At 45.9% G+C, this 19,305-nt stretch overlaps 1 protein-coding gene across 17 annotated transcripts in view; it reads right to left on the reverse strand.

Annotated features, from left to right (window-relative positions):
* Positions 1-19,305, reverse strand: part of LOC147023891 (signal-induced proliferation-associated 1-like protein 2) — a 389,701-nt gene that overhangs the window by 313,421 nt on the left and 56,975 nt on the right. For 15 of the 17 annotated variants that reach the window (XM_085889827.1, XM_085889829.1, XM_085889825.1 and 12 more), the window contains exon 2: positions 16,815-16,954. The gene's annotated coding sequence lies outside the window, so the exon portion shown is untranslated. The remainder of the gene's footprint in view (positions 1-16,814; positions 16,955-19,305) is intronic. The other 2 variants (XM_085889809.1, XM_085889811.1) reach the window with 1 other exon arrangement.

Genomic DNA, 19,305 nt, shown 5'->3' on the forward strand with positions numbered 1-19,305 from the left:
TCCCAGTGTATGCCCCGGTTAGAATAGGTGTACCATATCCCTGTGTGTCGTAAGAGGCAACCAGGGTTGGCGTCAGGAAGGGCATCCGGCCATAAAAACATTGCCTCAAGAAAAAGCCCAACCCCTGCACAGCAGGGAAAAATGGCTGTAGAAACGGTAATTTTATATACATTCAGTATATATGTATATATACAGTATATTTGTATATGTATATACATACATACATATGCATATGCATATACACACAGTACCAGTCAAAAGTTTTGACACATCGACTCATGAAAGGGTTTTTCTTTATTTTTACTCATTTCTACATTGTAGAAAATAATAAAAATAAAGAAAAATCCTTGAATGAGTAGATGTGTCCAAACTTTTGACTGGTACTGTATATCTATAAATATGTAAATAGACTCCTCCCATGCTCTTCTCACCAAAGAAGCTACATAAAGCAAACAAGAAAGCCTACCAAGGGAAACCCTTTGCTGTTTCAAACCTTTCCCAGAGTTCCTCCACATAACAGCTGGAAAGACATTCACAAACAGTACACACATGAGAATCCCAATACTACACACCCCCTCAGCTGCCAGACCGGTTTCATGGCTTATGTGTAGCATTGGGATTCTTATACGTGTCCGATAACCTCGGCCACCGAAGGGGAAGGAGGATATGTTTTTACCACTTTCTGGCTGTTTGTCTGTTTGTTTTGTGTGCAGGATATCTCAAAATGCTGCAGACAAATTCAGACGAAACTTGGTGGACATCTTGAGTGTTTGACCAGGAAGAATTTATTCAATTTTGGTGAAAATCCGAATCCAGACACAATAATGATTTAATTTTAAAAGTGATTCTTCACCATTGGGAGGGCCAAAAAGGATATATAGGATGATTGTTTTTATCTTTTTTTGGGGGGGGGGGGGATACCTTGTCGAGGCTCGTATGACAACTAACACACAACGCATCGCAAGGGGGTCATGAGACAAGAGGGGTGGGAGTGGGAAAGACAAAACAGTGGGGAACAGAGACATTAGGACATCTGTAGAAGGGAGAGGGATGGGGCAGGGAACATGGGGTACACAAGATGGACATTACAGGGACTTTCAGGAAGGAAAGCAGGGAATTTGATTGAAGGAGGTGGGTTTGGGGTGGATTAATGGGGGTAAAAAAGATCGAGGATTTGGATGGGGGATGATAAGAGGTGGTGGTGAAGAGCAATTTTGAAGGCCTGGAGGGAAGAATGGGATTGAACAGAGTGAGGGAGTTTATTCCAAACCCGGGAAAAAAAGAGGAATGAAAGAGTGAAGGTGAACAAATTCGTTACTTTGGTAGTGTCACCAGAAGGGGGTTGTTGGGGGACCTTGAGTGCACTGCGGAAATATGGCCGGGACAAATCGAAGGGGGGGCGAGACCGGAGAGGAGATGGTATAAGACAGAAAGACCACAGACCTCCCTACAGTGAGAAAATGAGAGACCCAAAGACTCAGCCTCATCACGGGAGATGCCAATGATCCTAAATGCCTTGGTTTCCACAGCGTGAAGCCAAGAAAGGTGGGAGACAGGAGCACCAGCCCAGAAGGTAGAGCAGTACTCCATCAGGCTGCAGACAAAAGCTTTGTATGTGGTCAGGAGCTCAGGTAGGCCGAGGAAGGACTTTGCACGATAGAGGATTCCCAGTCGGAGACTGGCTTTGGAGGCGAGGTTGGAAATGTGGCTTTCAGAGGAAAGGTCATGGCAGATTGTGAGACCCAGAAGCTTGAAAGAAAGGACTTCTTCCAGAGGATTGTTGAGAAAGTAGATCGGGGGGGGGGGGGGGTTCCAAACGGTCCTTTCGGAAAGACATCGTGAGAGTGTGAGATTTGTCCGGATTGAAAGACATGTTCCACGTGTTGGACCAGTTTGTGATTTTACCCAGATCAGCAGTGAGCGAAGAAGCTGCTGCTTGCCAGTCTAAGGGATGACAGATGGTACGGCAGAGGGTGTAGTCATCAGCAAAGAGATAAAGAGGATTTTCCAGAGAGTCGGAGAGATCATTGATGAAAACAAAAAAAAGAAGAGAACCAAGAACGCTGCCTTGAAGAACTCCAGCCTGGACAGATAGAGGGGATGAAAGAACTCCATTTGGGGCCACACGGTGACTGCGACAGGAGAAGAAGTCTGCGAGCCATGAGTGGAGATGGCCATGGATACCATAGGAAGAGAGTTTGATGAGAATGGCAGGGTGCCAGATCGTGTCAAAAGCACGTGATATGTCCAGGGATATGGCTCTGAGTTCATGTCAAGCATTGAGGAGCTCCATCCATTGTTGGGAGAGCAGAAGCAGCATATCCAGGGTAGAGTGACCTGGTCTGAAACCAAATTGATGATTGGAAATAAAGCCATTGGAGAAGAGGAAGGATTTTATGGCTGAAGCGATGATGGATTCCATAACCTTGCTGATGATTGGGAGAAGGCTGATTGATCTGTTGTTGCAGAGATCTGTTTTTGCACCTTTTTTGTGCAGGGCAATGTTTGCTGATTTCCAAGCAGATGGCAGATGACCTTGAGCAAATGAGAGGGTGAATAGAACAGAGAGAGCGTGAGCAAGAGCAGAGGAGCAGGTTTTTATGACATGTGGGCTGATGCCGTCTGGACCGGTTACAGAATCTGAGTCGAGGTTTGACAGCAAGCTCTCCACCTTGTCAGGAGAAAGGACAAAGGGTCCAGGGACATTTGGGTGTGACTGGATAAGGTCGGTACAGAAAGCGATGGGTTTTGGACACAATATCTCGATGCAAACACCGAGTTTAGGCATTCAGCCTTTTCACGTGCGGTATCAGCAGTGCGGCCATTTGAGGTAAGGGAGGGGATGGAGGGGAACATACACCAGAAACATATTTGATTAGACGCCACTCGGATTTGGAGGAGGGAGAGAGATTTGAGAGTTCAGACTTAAGATTAGAAAGATGTAGTTTTCTGGCTCTCCTGAGGGTAGATACACACTTGTTCTGAGCTTTATGGAAGGAACTGAGATTGCCCTCAATTGGGTTTGCTTTCCATGAGGCAAAGGCAAGTTGTTTCAGGACAACTGCCTCGCCACAAGCTTCAGTGCACCATGGGCAGGAGGAAGGGTAGAACAACTGAAGACGAGAGGGGATAAATCTGTGCATGAGGGAGAGCACGTTTCTTTGAAAGAATTCCCAGGATGAGTGGATGTTGGAGAAAGTCACGATGGGAGACCAGTCTAGAAGTTTGATGGCTGCTTGGAGATCCTGCCAGTCGGCTTGAGGAAATGCCCGACTCGACGGCGCTGAGGTGGATCTCTGATAACAGCCAGAGAGATGTCCACTTTGACAAACATGTGGTCAGAAGAACCGATTGGAGCGGAGGAAGAGCAGCAGATATTGTCAGGAGAATTTGTCAAAATCAGATCCAAAAGAGATGGAGTACCATTGGTTGAGATCCGGGTCGGGAAGTTGACCAATTGAGTCAGTCCCAATGAGTCACAGAAAGCTTTTGCTGAGGTGCCATGACAGGTGAGAGAGCTACCCACACCTAGCCAACTGGCATGATGACAATTGAAGTCACCACATATGAGGAAGAGAGAGTTTGGATGAGAAGATAGATGTTGGTCCATGTTTTCGGATAGTGAGGTGTAAATGGAGTCATCACTATTAGGTGGACGGTACAGTGCACATATAAACATGAGGTGGGAGTTAAAGGGAAGCCATAGCCAGAGGTATTCCTGGGGGTGTGGGGGAGTGAGGGCAGTGCATGGAGAGTGAGGAATAGAGTCTTTGATGAAGAGAGCAACTCCTCCACCAGGACGAGGCTCAGGTCTGTCATACCGGAGGAGGGAGTAACCAGGGAGAGATACTCGGAAGTCAGGGACATCTTGAGGGAGGAAAGTTTCTGTTAGGCAGATTATGTCTGGTTTGTCAGTGGCAACCTGTATGGAAAGATCTGTAAGGTTTGAGCGAAGGCCCCGGATATTTGAGGTCCACACTGTTAATGAAGAGGGAGGGAAGGAGGCTTTGGGTGCAGGGGATGGGAAGGGAGGGGGAGGGTAGGACAAGGGAGGAGGGGGAGAGGTAAGGAGATTTGTTGAAAGAGTGTGGTGGATTGCAGAATAGCCCGGGCAGGGGCTGGATGAGGAAGAGAAAAGGCTCTGTGGTGCTGGGGAAGAGGGGGAGGCTAGAGAGGGGGCAGAAGGCAGTTGAGGATTTGAGGAGGTGGAGTGACGAGTTGGAGGTGAGAGGGCAGGGGAAGGAGGCAGCTTAGTGGAGGGGAGAGGGGGCAGCTTTGAGAAGGGTGCGTGAGGGGAGGGGGGTGAATGGTGGGAGAAGGGTGAGTGGGGAGAGTTGAGAGAGAAAGGTGAGGGGGAAGCTTGGTGGGAGAAGAGTGTGATGGTTGCTTTGAGGGGGAGGGGTGAGAGGGGTGAGTTGGCCCTGAAGTTGGAAAAAAGAATGGTTAATGGAAAGCGAACATTCATTGCAAACTGGGGGGTTTTTTGATTTTTTGGTCAGAAATTTTTTTTTTTGGTTTGTTTTTTTGCTTTACATTTAAGACAAGAAACAGAGTGTTTCCTTGGGAGGGATGGGGGACATTGGGAAAGTGGAGAAGATAGGAATTGAAGGTAATCGGGAGAGAATACAAATAAAAACAATCGTATACCAAGAGGAGAAGGATGGGTAGGCCTCAAGGAACCCGGTAAGATAAGGTCGACGAAAACTCACAAAATAGCACAAATTTTGAAACAATACCGAACTAGGAACACACAGAAACTTGGAGATGAGAAAATAAAGAGTAAAAACGGGACAAATAACAACTGGAAACTTAGCTTTGAGAAAGTCAGCAGAGACCCCTTAGAGAAAAAATGAACGAAGGAAAAATCTGTGGAAGGGAGAGGGATGGGGGTGGGGAAAACGGGGTATACCAGATGAACATTACCAGAAATTTCAGGAAGGAAAGCAGGGAAGTTGAAGGAGGTGGGTTTGGAGTGGATTAACGGGGGTAGAAAAGATTGAGGTTTTGGATGGGGGGAGATAAGAGGTGGTGTGAACAGCTGTTTTGAAGGCTTGGAGGGAAGAATGGGATTGAAGAGAGTGTGGGAGTTTATTCCAAAGGTGGGAAAAAGAGGAATGAAAGAGTGAAGGTGAGCAGTGATTCGTGATTTTGGAAGTTTTACCAGAAGAGGGTTGCTGGCGGACCTTGAGCGCCTTGCGGAAATATGGTGGGGACATATCACAGACAGAGCGCAGGGCGAGACCGGAGAGGAGACGGTAGAAGACAAAGACCACCGACATGCCTGCGGTGAGAGAGTGAGAGACCCAAAGACAGCCTCATCACGGGAAATACCAGTGATGCGGAATGCCTTGGTTTCCACAGCTTGAAGCAGAGAAAGGTGAGAGGCAGGAGCACCAGCCCAGAGGGGAGAGCAGTACTCCATCAGGCTGCGAACGAAAGCTTTTACGTGGTAAATACAAAGTTAGTCAAGTAAATGAACGTTGACAGTTTATAAACATATTTTGCTGTTGGACTTCACCTTTTGAGTATTTTTTGTTTGTTTGTTTGTTTTTAAACTCGTGCACAATAATTAAGTGCTTCAACCATTTTTCCCACAAACTGAGCATTCCTTCAAATTTTGTCACAGTCAAGAAACCAACATCCTCTTGCTTTTGTGAGCTTTTCATTTAGCAAGAGAGCTTCTGGTAAAACTCAGTTGCTTGGCTCACTTAATCTTACTGCCATTAAAAACTTGAGAGGGAATAAGTATTGGCCTCTAAAAAAATAAAAGATTTTTTCATAAACCCAGCACAGAATCAAACTGAGCTGCGCAATCTCATCCACAATGAAGTGGAAAATCCATATATATAATCTGATAAGTTTCCAAAGATTGGTTTAACAGATCGCAAAAAACGAATGGAGAAAAAACAATTCGCATCATATTTCAGAGTGAGGAGTTATTTGTGGGTTCAGAGTATGGCTTCAGGGTACCCACACTCGCCTCTGAGTAGTCGAGCCTTGGCTCAAATCTCGACCTAGTTATAAACTGTCATCAAGGTGTTTGACAGGCAGGGTTATTCATCAATATGTGTGCCGTCCCTCTGACGGATGTTAAACTGGACATCCCGTCTGTCTGCATTAGTTGATGGACGTTCAAGCCGGCACAATGAACAAAATCCTAATTCCTGCCCTGATTTCCTGAGTCGGAGTGGCGACTCGATCAGGATTGTAGCCGAGCAACTCCTTCAGCAGGATGATGATGATGATGATGATGATGATGACGATGACGATGACGATGACGATGACGATGTCGGTACCTTCCATAGGAATTACTAAATGTATTTTTTTTTAATTTACAAAAAACAACAACATTGTGTACTGATGTAAAAAAAAAAAAAGAAACCTTAAAATTTAAGGCTTAAATCATGCTGTCAGTCATGCCCTGCTCAACAATCACTCGTCTAAAACATCTCATTTTAAATCTGACTTGAAAAGTTTAAAACCAATGACAATATTCCTTCCTCTGTCGTGGCTTTGCACATTGCCTGAAAACATGTCAAGATGGTGCTACCAATTCAAAGGTAGCTGTGAGTCAACAGAAACCGATACGACAACTGAAACGAGCCTTCAAATGACGGGTTAGAGTACAATTTCACTTTTAACCACCATTTTTTCAATTGCATTTGTAAATCAGATAAATAGCCCCAATTAAAGGGTTCAAACAGCAAAGAGGAAGATAATTATTTTGGGGAAGGACCTTTAATCCACATACAGCTAAAACCTATGTGTGGATTAAAGTTAGGTAACAACCTGATTGTCAAAAACAACTCATTGTAACCGTTCAACATGAACACCTGAGCACAGCAAATGTTGAAAAATTTTTGCACAGCCAAAAATGAGGCAATTTGGTGGACATTAACAGCCAGTCATCGATTGTTCAATTTCAGCATTCAAGCTCAAGGTCTGCCCATTAGGGAATGCAAGGTCTCCTTCAGCAACGAACAACGGAAATATTACATAACTTCCTCAATTCAGCAATCGACTTTAGAAATCCACGTTGCCTTAGCAACTGTAATGCAAGGGCACAAAAACCTTTTCAATGTTTGCACAAAGGACGTGAATAATATCCAGAACAACTGCCTGAATTTACAGTAATGCATAGAAAAGGATTGCATCAGTTGTTCTATTATGTAGACAGAGGTCAATTCCATATACATATAGTCATATACTGGGTATATACATTTACCTGTACATTGTTGCGATTCTTGGAACTGGTCACAAAGGCAATTGCACACAACATACAGATCCCACTGTTTCGTTATTTCCATAGTATAAGTTCAGAGTAGTCCCTTCCCCTTGTGTAGTGAGTTCAGTGTGATTGAATGCGTTGGTAAAGGGTTAATAGATAGGTTCCCCCCCCCACCCCCATTTTCTCCACATTTCTTAGGGGGTAATTGATTTACACGCAATCTTCTCCTGCAGTTTGTCTGATTGGATAATCATATCTTGTGTATAGCCGGGAGATAAGGCATGGAGTTAAGTTCTACTTCTTGTCCATATTCTTTCCTGTACTCACTTGCACTCTTCATTGCTTGCGACCATTACCCCTGTGTACTTTTTTTTAACTGTATTTCCCATTGGTTATCATCTCCATTTGGGTTTCAAGAGATGGGAGGAAGTTCTCCCAGAACTCAAAATTTCCATCTCCTTTTTGGAAAAGGATCATGATTCATGAACCAAACTGTGAAACTTCGTTCTCATATCCTCGTTCCAAGGGCTCTTTTCAACATCCTCACTGAACCTCTGACAGCCTCCACTTGTAGCTCGTTTGGAGTTATATTCCCCGGAATGATTTTTAAGTCCAGTACTCGGTAAGGGTTTTCTTTATTACTGCTGTAGCGCCGACTATCACTGGTATAATTTCAGCTTTCTTCAACTTCCACATCCACTTGACCTCATTTTTCAGATCCTGGTATTTTGTCGTTTTCCTGATTCCTGTGGCATTTAGTCCGAAGTCATTGGGAACTGAAAGCTCAATCAACAGTGCTGACTTTTCTTTTTGTGTTTGAGTACCAGGGCTGTACACAATGCTTTATTTGCAATGTCCACACTTTATGGGATCATCTTGTCATACATGAGCATTATATGTTCATTTTCAAGGATTGGATTTGGTTTGCGTTTCCATGATCATTCTGGGTCCCAGGATGTTGAAATGTTGACAGATGTGCCAGTGGATTACTCTGCAGACACTGTCATGTCTTTTTGTGGACCGCTGTTCCGACATGAGTTTTTTTACGTCCCGGAAGGAGGTGACTGGTACTTTCAGTTTCTTCCCAACAAAACCTGCATTTGTCTGATTGGCTCAATCCCGCCATTTTCTTAAAGGCATTAGTGTAGTGTCCTTGGGCTTGAGTATTTATGATGACTCGTTCTTCATTCCAATTAGCATTTTACATTGTTCTGGATATAACAAATCCTCTTTTGCTGAACTTCATTTCCGATCTGTCGGTGTTCATCTTTTCCCCATTGTTCCAGCGCTGTTTGCACCAAGGTTAGTCTGGGAGGTTATAATTCCCTAATTAATTGGCTTTCATCCGAGTCCAGTATACACTCACGGTTGCTCGGCCACCCCAGTCAACATCTCAATAAAATAAGCTTAGCGCATAGCCAAGGGCATGTTCCCGATCAGGAGACCACGTGACCTCCAGTTAAACGGCACTTAGACAGAGAACACTGGACCACGTGGTTGAATAATTGGTGTTTGGGGTTGCCTAGCAACCCACCGGTGACACAAATTAATTCATGCCCGGCGGCCTCAGGCATGGTAAGTCTGAGGGTAACCGAGGATACCCCCTCGTAGTGGTCCCCGAAACCCGTGACCATAATAATATATTGTTACGGTTGTGGAAATTCGCATTACACCATAAAGGGTCCTCAGGTGAGAAATATCGGTAAGTTCATGTGTAGTTAGCCCAAACCCGTTGTATAGAGGGAATATATATGATCCATTCGGGCTGCGATGCTTCAGTTAGCCGTTTTTCTTTGGCTATTGTTAATTTGGTGCAAGAACAACGAACATCACCACAACCAACATCTCACGATCACGCCATTCACTACACGACGGCACCTTCCACAACTACGCTACCACATCTTCGCCACTCGCCATTCAACGAGCACCGTGCGGGCGCGTGCAAGAACAAAAACCAACAACGCCTGTGGGGTTTTCCCGCCTAATTTCCCCGCCTGATGCTTCCGCCTGAATCCCACCCACCACGCTTGGTGTGAAGGGGAGGGGTGCGGCAGCTCGCTCCCGATTGGTGGATGCACGGCGTGAGGCGGTCGGAGTGGGAGCACGCCCCCATTTGAGAGCTTTCTGGAAACGCCTCGAAGGGAGGTGGAGACAGAAATGGGGCGGGGCAACGGGCCGGAGCCGGCCCCTACAAAAGGCGTGGGCGTGGAGAGGCTCACGTGCAAGGAGGCTCTTGGTTCGTTCAAGCGATTGACAAAAGGCGTGGACATGAAGGTCAACGAGAATGTCGTTCCCCTTTCCTGTTCCCTTGTCCCTGAAGGAGAATTGTGGAGAGGTGTGGTGATCGTCCCTGGTCGGAGGTTCTGTTCGTTCGTCCGAGCTGTCGAGCGGACCACACGAGCGACGCGCGGCACGAGCTCACGGACCACGCCGGAGGGGCTCGGAGTTATGGTCGCCAAGGACTCGACGCGCTCAGGGAAGTCGCGACTTCCATTTCTTTTGGGTTTTGTGTAAATGTGTGTGTGTGGCGCCAGTCTTGAAAAGTAGAACCGTTTAAGTGTTGTCATAATTATATTCGGTTGTAGCTCTGCATTGTGTCCTTGCTTTTATATGTGCATCACTGTATGGCTGTGAATACGTGCTTGTCTGTGTGTGTAATAAAGTGTGCTTGTCCGATTGTTCCCCGTTTTGCTTCGTCTTTTTCTTTGTTGAATCTCCATCTTGCATCACTTAAGGGATTAATAATGGGTTTTAAAACACCCGATAATTAATCGGAACCATCAAGGCTGACGATAACTCCGCTCGGTTATCCCTGTAATACGGAATGAACCGCTTAAGCGGTTCGTGTCTGGAGTCGGCCTGTGGCGTGGTCCCATCCCTCGGCAGATTACCCGCGCGGGTACTTAGGTATATCGACATTCGGTGATTCACCCTATTTCACGCGGGTAGACTGCGGACTGAGTGGTGGTGGGGTTAAACCCCCACCCGTGACTGGTTTCTGGCGGTAGTCCCAGGAGGGTCACGACTGAATTGTCCGTCCGGTGGGCGACGCGGTCGCGATTCGAGTTACGCGGCCGATCGCACGCCGGCGGGCGCGAATTCATAACAATACACTAGAACATAAGACCCGTCGCTTTGCTGACGGACATACCAATCTTTGCTGTGATGGTAAATCAATAGGGCAAGAAGAAAAAGGATTCCTGGGAGTTCGGGAAGAACCAGCATCACAAGTTGTTGTTTGCATTTGTGTGACATGTGTCCATTTAAAAACAAATTTTCTTTTAACTCTCGCCCCCCCCCCCTCCAATCACAAACGTTCCCAGGAGTTCCCCAAAACCACTGAAGTTGGATTTATTTAAATCCGTTAATACGTTCTCAAGTTAGAGCACGACAGACAGACAAACATACAGGCCAATGTATGTGTATAGATATTGTTGCGAATTCGCGCCCGCCAGTGTGCGATCAGCCGCTCGACTCGAATGGCGGCCTCCTCGCCCACCGGAACGGACAATTCAGTAGTGACCCTCTCGAAACAACGCCGGGCGCTCGTCAAGGGTGGGGGCTTAACCTCACCATGATCGTGCCAATTGCTCGCCCACGTAGGATAGGGTTGCTCGCCAAATTCGATCTACCTAAGTACCTGCACGAGTGGTCGACCGGGCGATCGTACTACGCCACAGGCCGACTCCGGACACGAGCCGCTTAAGCGGGCCGTTCCGTGCTTCAGTGATAACTGAGCGGTGTTATCGTCAGCCTTGACGGTTCCGATTAATTACCGGGATGTTGAACCCATTACGAACCCCTTACGTGATGCAAGATGGAGATTCAACTCGAGAAAAGACGAAGAGAAACGGGCACAGTTCAACAAGCAAGCATTTTATTCACACGACACACGGAAAGCACGTATATAGAGCCATACTGAATACACAAAAAGCAAAGGCAAGAGTTAAAACCGAATACGCGTACTCACATGGCAACACTTAAAACAATACTACTTTAAGGACAGGCGCCACCCACAGTCATTTACACAAACCCAAAGAAAAGAAAGGACTTCCCTTGGTGCGGCCGTCGAGTCCTCCTCCCACGACCTCCACTCCGAGCTCCGTCTCCTTCGCCGTCCTCCACTGCCGACTCGACGACGACACAGCTCGACTCAACGAGCTCCTCGGGCTCTGCGAGGTCCACGAGCTCCACACCGACGCAGAGACACTCAGCCACGACGACACAGCTCGGCGATGACCCAACAACGACTTCAGACGGAGGGGAGTTCCACTAGTCAGAGAGAGAGCGAGACCTCAAGCCACCCCACTGGGACAAGGGAATAACCAACCAATCAACAACCACACGCAGACGAGCGAAGCGGAAGAGGAGGAGGAAGAGCGAGAGGAAGAGAGAGAGAATGCGCCCCGCCCGTGTCCGTCTTTTATAGTGCGGGGCTCCGCCCTTCGCTCCGCCCCGTTTTCGGCTCCACCCTCCTTCGAGAGGGTTGTCGAAAAAGGGCGTTCCCTCACCGCGACCTCCTCACGCTGTCCATCCACCAATCGGCGGCGAGCCACCCTTCCCCCCTTCCCTCACACCAAGCGCGGGGAAGAATGGCAGGAAAAGCCCACCAGCATTGTTGGCGGTTTTTGTTTGTTTGAAATAAAAGATAGAGAAAGAAAAACGACTAACTGGAGGATCGCAGCCCAAATGGATCACATAAATTCCCTCTATACAACGGGTTTGGGCTAACTACACATGTACCTATCGAGATATCTCACCTGAGGGCCCTTTATGGTGTAATGCGAATTTCCACAGCCGTGACAATATATATCTTCTTTCGGCTGCTCCTGTTAGGGGTCGCCACAGCGGATCATCCGTTATGATCCGCATACTGATTTGGCACAGGCTTTACGTCGGATGCCCTTCCTGACGCAACCCTGGTCGCCTCTTAGGACACAGGGATATGGATTGGGTTTCACCATGATTCCGGGCTGCCCTACACCCTCTCATAGCACTGCCCAGCGCAGAGCTCCCGTCCTCAAGCGATCCTCCAACCCAAGCTTCAGAGTAGCCGGATTACAGGCGCACGCCACTACGCCCGGTTGTGTGTGTGTGTGCGTGTGCGTGTGCGTGTGCGTGTGTGTGTGTGTGTGTGTGTGTGTGTGTGTGTGTGTGTGTGTGTATATATATATATATATATATATATATATATATATATATATATATATATATATATATATATATATATATATATTCCTCTTTTTTTTCCTGCCTTTGGAATAAACTCCCACACTCTCTTCAATCCCATTGCTCTCTTTTCCCACCTTTGGATCAAACTCCCACACTCGCGTCAATCCCACTCTTCCCTCCAAGTCTTCAAAACAGCTGTTCACCACCATCTCTTATCTTCCCCCATCCAAAACCACGATCTTTTCTACCCCGGTTAATCCACCCCAAACCCACCTCCTTCAAATTCCCTGCATTCCTTTCTGAAAGTTCCTGTCATGTCCATCTTCTTTACCTTGTGTATCCCACCCCATCCCTCTCCCTTCCACAGATCTCCTTATGTCTCTGTTCCACACTGTTTTTTTCCTTCCCTCCCCCCTCTTCTCCAGCTACCCTTGCTGTACGTTCTGTGTGCTAGTTCTCATATGGGCCTCGACAGTGTATACAAAAAAAATCCCTCAATTGATTCTGCAACTGACCCAGATGGTATCAGCTTGCGTGTCCTAAAAATCTGCTCTGCTGTCTTGCACAACCTCTTTCTGCTCTTTCCACCCTATTATTTTTCCTCAGTCATCTTCCATCTGCATGGAAGTCAGCCAATATCAGTGCATTCGATGAAAAGGTGCAAAAACAGATCACCTTGACTACAAACCGACAAGCTTACTTCCAATCATCAGCAAGGTCATGGAATCCATCACTGCAGTTTATATGAAATCCTTCCTTTTCTCCAATGGCCCGATCTCAGATCATCAATTCGGATTCAGACCGGGTCATGCTACCTTGGGCATGCAGCTTCTGCTCTCTCAACAATGCATGTCGGCTCTCAATACTGACACGAGATCAGGGCTGTCTCTCCAGACGTATCTCGTGCTTTCAATACAGTCTGGCATCCTGCCTTACTCTCCATCTCCAGCAATCTACCTATGGCATCCAACAATAACTCCACATATGGCTTACTGACTTCTACTCTTGTCGCAGATACTTGACTCTCAACAGGATCCGCTCCTCTACTCTCCTCTTCCTGTCAAGGCTGGATTGCCCCAAGGCAGTGTTCTATGCCCAGTCATACTCCTAATCTTCATCAACGATCTCTGATTCTCGGGAAAAAAAAATCCCCTTGATATCTTTGCTGATGACTTCATTCTCTGCCGTGACATTCCTCATCCTTCTGACATTGACAAAAATCACAAACGCATCAAACACTTGGAATATGTCTCAATCCTGACAAATCTCACACACTCAATCTGTCTCTATGAAATAATATTGTCTGGAAAACCCTCCCATATATCTTCTGAACAATCCTCATGAAGAGGGTGAAAATCAATAATTTGGGCCTCACCATCGGTCATGATCTTTCTTGGGAAAAACATACTTCTAGGTTGGCCTCCAAAGACAGTGGACTCTCCGTCGTGAAGAGTCTTTCTTGGAAAACCTGAACTTTTGTCAAACTACTTGTAAACCTCCATCCAAAACTTGAAGCACTGCTCTCTCTCTCTCCTCTGGGCTAGAGCACATGCCTCACACCCTGCTCAGTTTAATGTCATGGAAATCAAGGCCTTGACGATCATTGAAATCTCCTGCAATAAAGCTGAGTCCTTGGGCCTCTCACATCACACGCAGGCCATGGTCTTTGTTTTCTTACACCTTCTACTCTTGCACCTTTTGCCCTTTATGAGCACTGTACTCGCTTCCTCCCCCCCCCCCCCCACCAGATGTCTACACGGTACACGCGGTCTTCAAGAAACCCCTTACGGTGAAACCCCCAAAATCCAGAATCACTGCTCACCTCCAGTCATTTATTCCTCTTATTCCCCCCCTGTGGAACCAACTTCCTCAGTCCGTTCAGTCCCCTCCTTCCACATCCAGGGCTTGAAGACAACAATTCACCACCATCTCAGATCATCCCCCATCCACAACCATGAGGTTTTCGACTCCTATTAACCCTCTCCAAGCTCACCTCTTTCTAGGTTTCCAGTTTTTCCTTCCTGAGAGTTTTTGGCTATTTCCATCTTGTTCACCCCATGTCCTCCACCCACCCAAATTCCCCACATCCCTTATTTATCCAAGTCTCGCTCTATTTTGTCTCTCAACCCCTTGCCCCCTCCCCCCCCCACCTCTCTTTCCTTCTACTGGTCCCTTTGTTCTGTTAAGTTCTGATTCATTCTTCCACGAGCCTCGATGTTGTATTTGTTTCCAAAAAAAAAGTTCAGACGGGAAGCAGTTGAGATACTCAGAAGAATAACACCCTGACAGTACAGTACAAGAGATACTGTTGATGCATTTCAATGTGTGGATCTCACCTCTCGCTTTAACTTTCTGGCATTGTGAAAGCGCGGGATTACAACTGAACTCTGGAATAGCAGTTACAGCCGAATGTTGATAATTGCTCCAGAGGCCAAAAATTGCATTATCCAATTAGATTCTGATCCACTAACACATGGTGAAACTGGTGAGTGCTATGAAATTAATATCAATATGTTAAATTTTTTTAAAAAGGGTTTCAAGTCGCATACTAATATTTATTATTACAAGTACACATCTTTATAACTTAAATGTTGCTCCATATTAAGGTGAAAGACTTCCTGAATAATGCCAGCCCATGGTCCAGCAGAATATGGTGCACAGGCAGCACGCTTACTGTACCTTTCACCTGTCTAGTCTGGGTTCCACTGTTGGCCCAACTAAAAACTTGAATTGGTGCATAAATCACAAATTGCCCCATCCCTCAAATGGATGTTAAGATGGGTGTTCTATATGCTGGCATTGGCTGGTGGATGTTGAAGATCCGACAATGAGTTTTGTCTGGAGTAGGTGAGTTATCGATGGAACGCTGGCCAAAATCCAAATTCTTCGCAGCTTCAGTCAAACATCGGACCAGCCATTTCACAAAACACTTGGGTCAAAAACGTCCCCTGGGCTGACCCCACGAGGTGGGAATAATTGGGGATGTTAAAGTAATAGCAGAGATGATGTGCTACCTGTCTTGGCATGGAAAAAGCCGCTGATCTAAACCCAACGTAGAACTGCTGGAACATTGTTGGCAGACAATTGGCTGTACAAAAAAGTCCAAAAACCATACTTAAGTTTCACACCTCGTCACCGGGTATGGATTGAGGAAATTGCAGGTGAATTAACCCATAATCTTGTGTCATCCATGTCAAGGTGATGTTAAGCTGTTATCAAGGTGAAAGGTGGTCTAAATATATAGTATTGTCACAAATTAGTGTTGGTTAGAAAACTTCATCTTGTTTCTGCAATATCAAGTCAGTCATTGTCAGAGGGTCTTTTATTGTGCCTATTTACTGTTCAAGGTATATGCGAGGAAACCTTGACGCAAGAGGTCGTTTGGTCCACCAAGACCATGTATTGATCTTCAATGTTACACCCATTCTTACCACCAAATTTATCTCGCTTTATAGATACAGTACGTCCCAAAGAGGCTACTTTCACCATCTTGGTCATCCCACCGTGACCTCTCCAGGTTTGGCTTGCCATTGACAAAAGCGAGCACTCACAAGACGGCATGTGCAGCCACCTTCAGAAAAACACTCATTACCGCAACGAAAAAAAAAATGGTGAAACTGTTTGGAAACGGTGCTCAAAATTTTGTGTCTTCTGACCAAGGTGACAGAGGCGTGCTCTCGTACATCAATCTCGCCAGTGCCCCGTGGAGATGTTTATCCATCGCTCTGCTCCGGATACATCTCGATCTCAATCTCAATGTCCAGATTCCATAGACCTGGTCTCCAGCAGGTAAACATACCTTTTCTTCCATTTTATTGCGTCGCACCGTGTCTAATGTATCCATAATAATCACGAGGTATTGTCGACACAAGCAAATTAAAATGTACAGCAATGTAACATTAGCGACTCGACGTTGCTTGCATATGCCATCCATGATGATATGTCCAACTAAACAGACTGGGCATTGGGGATAGTGGTCTGCATAGAATCGAATTCAATTTGGTATGTAAACCTTTTTCTCTCATTAAAAAAAAAACATAGAATAAAACAATACACGCGTGCACGCACGTGTACGCTTCCCCATTTCTCACAACCAACGGAACTCGTTTACATTTTTACATCCATTGTTTTTCCAGGAAATATTGCAGAACATGTCAGAAGGCAACAAAACACTCTCACACAAGCAGTTAATGTCACAGGCTTTGAGGTTTGAACGTCCCATTTGCATTCACCAAGGACAGATGCTTTGAGGCACAGAACAGGCAGCATCCCACATTCCTGCAACCGCCGTCTTTATGGTGCATGCCAAGTCAATTAACCCCACAATGGCAATCCCAACACCCCATCAAGACAGCTGAAAAGGCCTTGGATCCATGGTTGATCCATTTGGCTCAAAACCCATCACTGTACTTACCCCACAGCTGCTGCTAATCTCTCCTTCCCAAACTGAGCGATTTTGTGTTGGTAATTTTGCTTGAGAAGTTCTCGCAACTGATGCAAGACCGTTGATCGATTGTGGCAGAAATGAGGTGTCAGCTTGTCCTTTCTTGTCTGCTGCACACAAAACAAAATAAAAAGGCACAGGATTCATTAGTCCGTAAATCTCACTGTTGACTCCCACAATGACAAGATTCTCCACTGGCCTTCAATGTCATTACCCCACACCTTGTAACTCAGGTAGTAAGCATTTCAAAGGAATACCGTTTACCTGCCGTCTTGAGATTATCACTTCCATTCAACCGTGGACGGTGACAGAGTAATACATGCGGACATTTTCAAATCGGATCATCTCGACGCAAATGACTATAGCGGGGATGATCGTTCTCCATTTGTTCGTAAAGCTTGCCCAGACTGTTCAAAAGCACATGAAAACCGCTTTGTCATTGCCAACGGCACGCAATCAAAAGTGTCGACTCGAGAATTTCATTTGGCACACGTTTTGAATGAAGACAGGACAGACAAAAATGTGTGATGGATATGCTTCACGACTTCCAGGCAAAAACAGCAAATGTTTATGTGACTTGATCATTACGCTTCACCCTTATGGCGATAAGTACGCAGCTGTGAACCATAAGTATACGCATAGAAACACCAATCAAAAGAACTAATTACAGTATTTCTCCACAATTTTCACTGAACTCGCGACAGCGAACACAGAAGCTTGACGGGAGGGGGGGGGAACTAAATTGCAGGGCAATTTACCATTAACATCCAGTGATTAGGTTATGAAACGTTGTAATTTACTGTCAAACTAAAAGCCACCAAGATCCCCCCCCCCCAAAAAGCTACGTGAGTCATCAGGAATGGCTGATGATCTCATCATTCCCTTTATGTGATGTCTCCTTTTCACCCTCTGCCCTTTCCTTGCTCTACTCCTCTCCACCCAACCGCAAACCCCCAGATTTATGCAGGGTGGTTCTACAGTCTGCCAGTAACCCACTTCTGGTGAAACTCCCAAAATACAGACTCACTGCTCACCTACGCTCATTCGTTCCTCGGTTTCTTCAATGTCATTCTTCCCTCCCGGGCTTCAAGACAGCGGTTCACTACCATCTCAGGTCATCCCACATCCTCAACCATGAACGCTAACCTCATTAACTCTCTCCAAGCCCACCTCTTTCCGGGTTTCCAGTTTGTCCTTCCACTTCTGTGATTGAGAGTTTGCGGCTATGTCCATCTTTTTCACCCCATGCCCTCCCCCTTGCTCTCATTCTCCCTCCAAGTCTACCTCTATTTTTTTTTCAATCAATTCTCTGCTTTTGGTGTGTCCCCCCCACCTCCTGACCCCTCTTCTTCCTATTGTTAGTTTTGGTCTATTACATCTTGGTCCGTTCTATGTTCGCGCTTCTCCATAGAAAATTATTGAGCTTCACTGCATCTGCCAAGACCCTGTTCTCACCCTTCTTCTACAATCCTTCTCCATGTACTGTGAATAAAAAAAGTTTCTTGTTGTCCCACTGTTTTCATTTTGGTATATTTTGTCCATTGATCGACTGTACTGTGTCGTTCTACTGTTTCATGAACCTCAATGGTTGTAGAAGAAAAGATTTTCTAGGTACACACAACAACAACTAAAAAGTTTTGCACCATCGTTTCCACGTTTGAGGGTCCACCTTTTGGTAACCAAGGAAAGGACCACCACTTGAGGAAGATAAAAAGTCCAACTCGTGTACCGATCATAAAGTTTGGAAGGTAGCAGCAGGGGGGGTTGGGGCAATACAGACACGAGGGTATTACTGGAAACAGCAGCTGTGCAAATGAGGCACAGGCACTTTACCAAGATTGATGGCATGCAGGCCCGTAGGAGAGATTATGAGCCACGACAGACGTATTTTGAATCTCAATTGCCAGGACCAGACACAATGATGTTGAACTCGAAATTCAAAGTGTTTTAAGTGTATGTCACAATAAAAAAGGGCAGTGGTTCTCAACCCGTGGCCCACGGGCCGCATATAGCCCAATCATCATACTGCTGCGGCCCAAGTGACATCCTGTTTAAAATGTATATATAAAAAAAAAGAGTAAAGATGCCTCGAGTTTATTTTTTCCCTGAACCAGGAACTCTGTCGTAACCAATGAGTGTGCTCCATCAAGTCACGTGCCTTGGGTACAAGTCCGTCACAAATCAAGTCTTATGTATTGTAAATTTTCATGTTGCATCTTGAAATTTGGTTATTTATGGGATTTCTGGTTCAGAGAGGGGAAAAAAATTAAAATAAACAAACAGATAAATAAATAAAACTCCTTGCCACCCACAGTTTGTTCAAGTGGAGTTGCGAACTTGGTTTGACATTGATAAATGGATCGCTTTGTAGTTTGCGGAGAAAAAACGATCTTTCATGGATTTGGAAGGCTCGCAGGAGGGCAGAGAGGAACGCACACTCACCTCTAAGTTGTCTAGCGTG

This window comes from Eptatretus burgeri, chromosome 7 (assembly GCF_056783735.1).
Source record: "Eptatretus burgeri isolate ZD-2024b chromosome 7, Ebu_testis_v1, whole genome shotgun sequence".
NCBI classification, from domain to species: domain Eukaryota; kingdom Metazoa; phylum Chordata; class Myxini; order Myxiniformes; family Myxinidae; genus Eptatretus; species Eptatretus burgeri.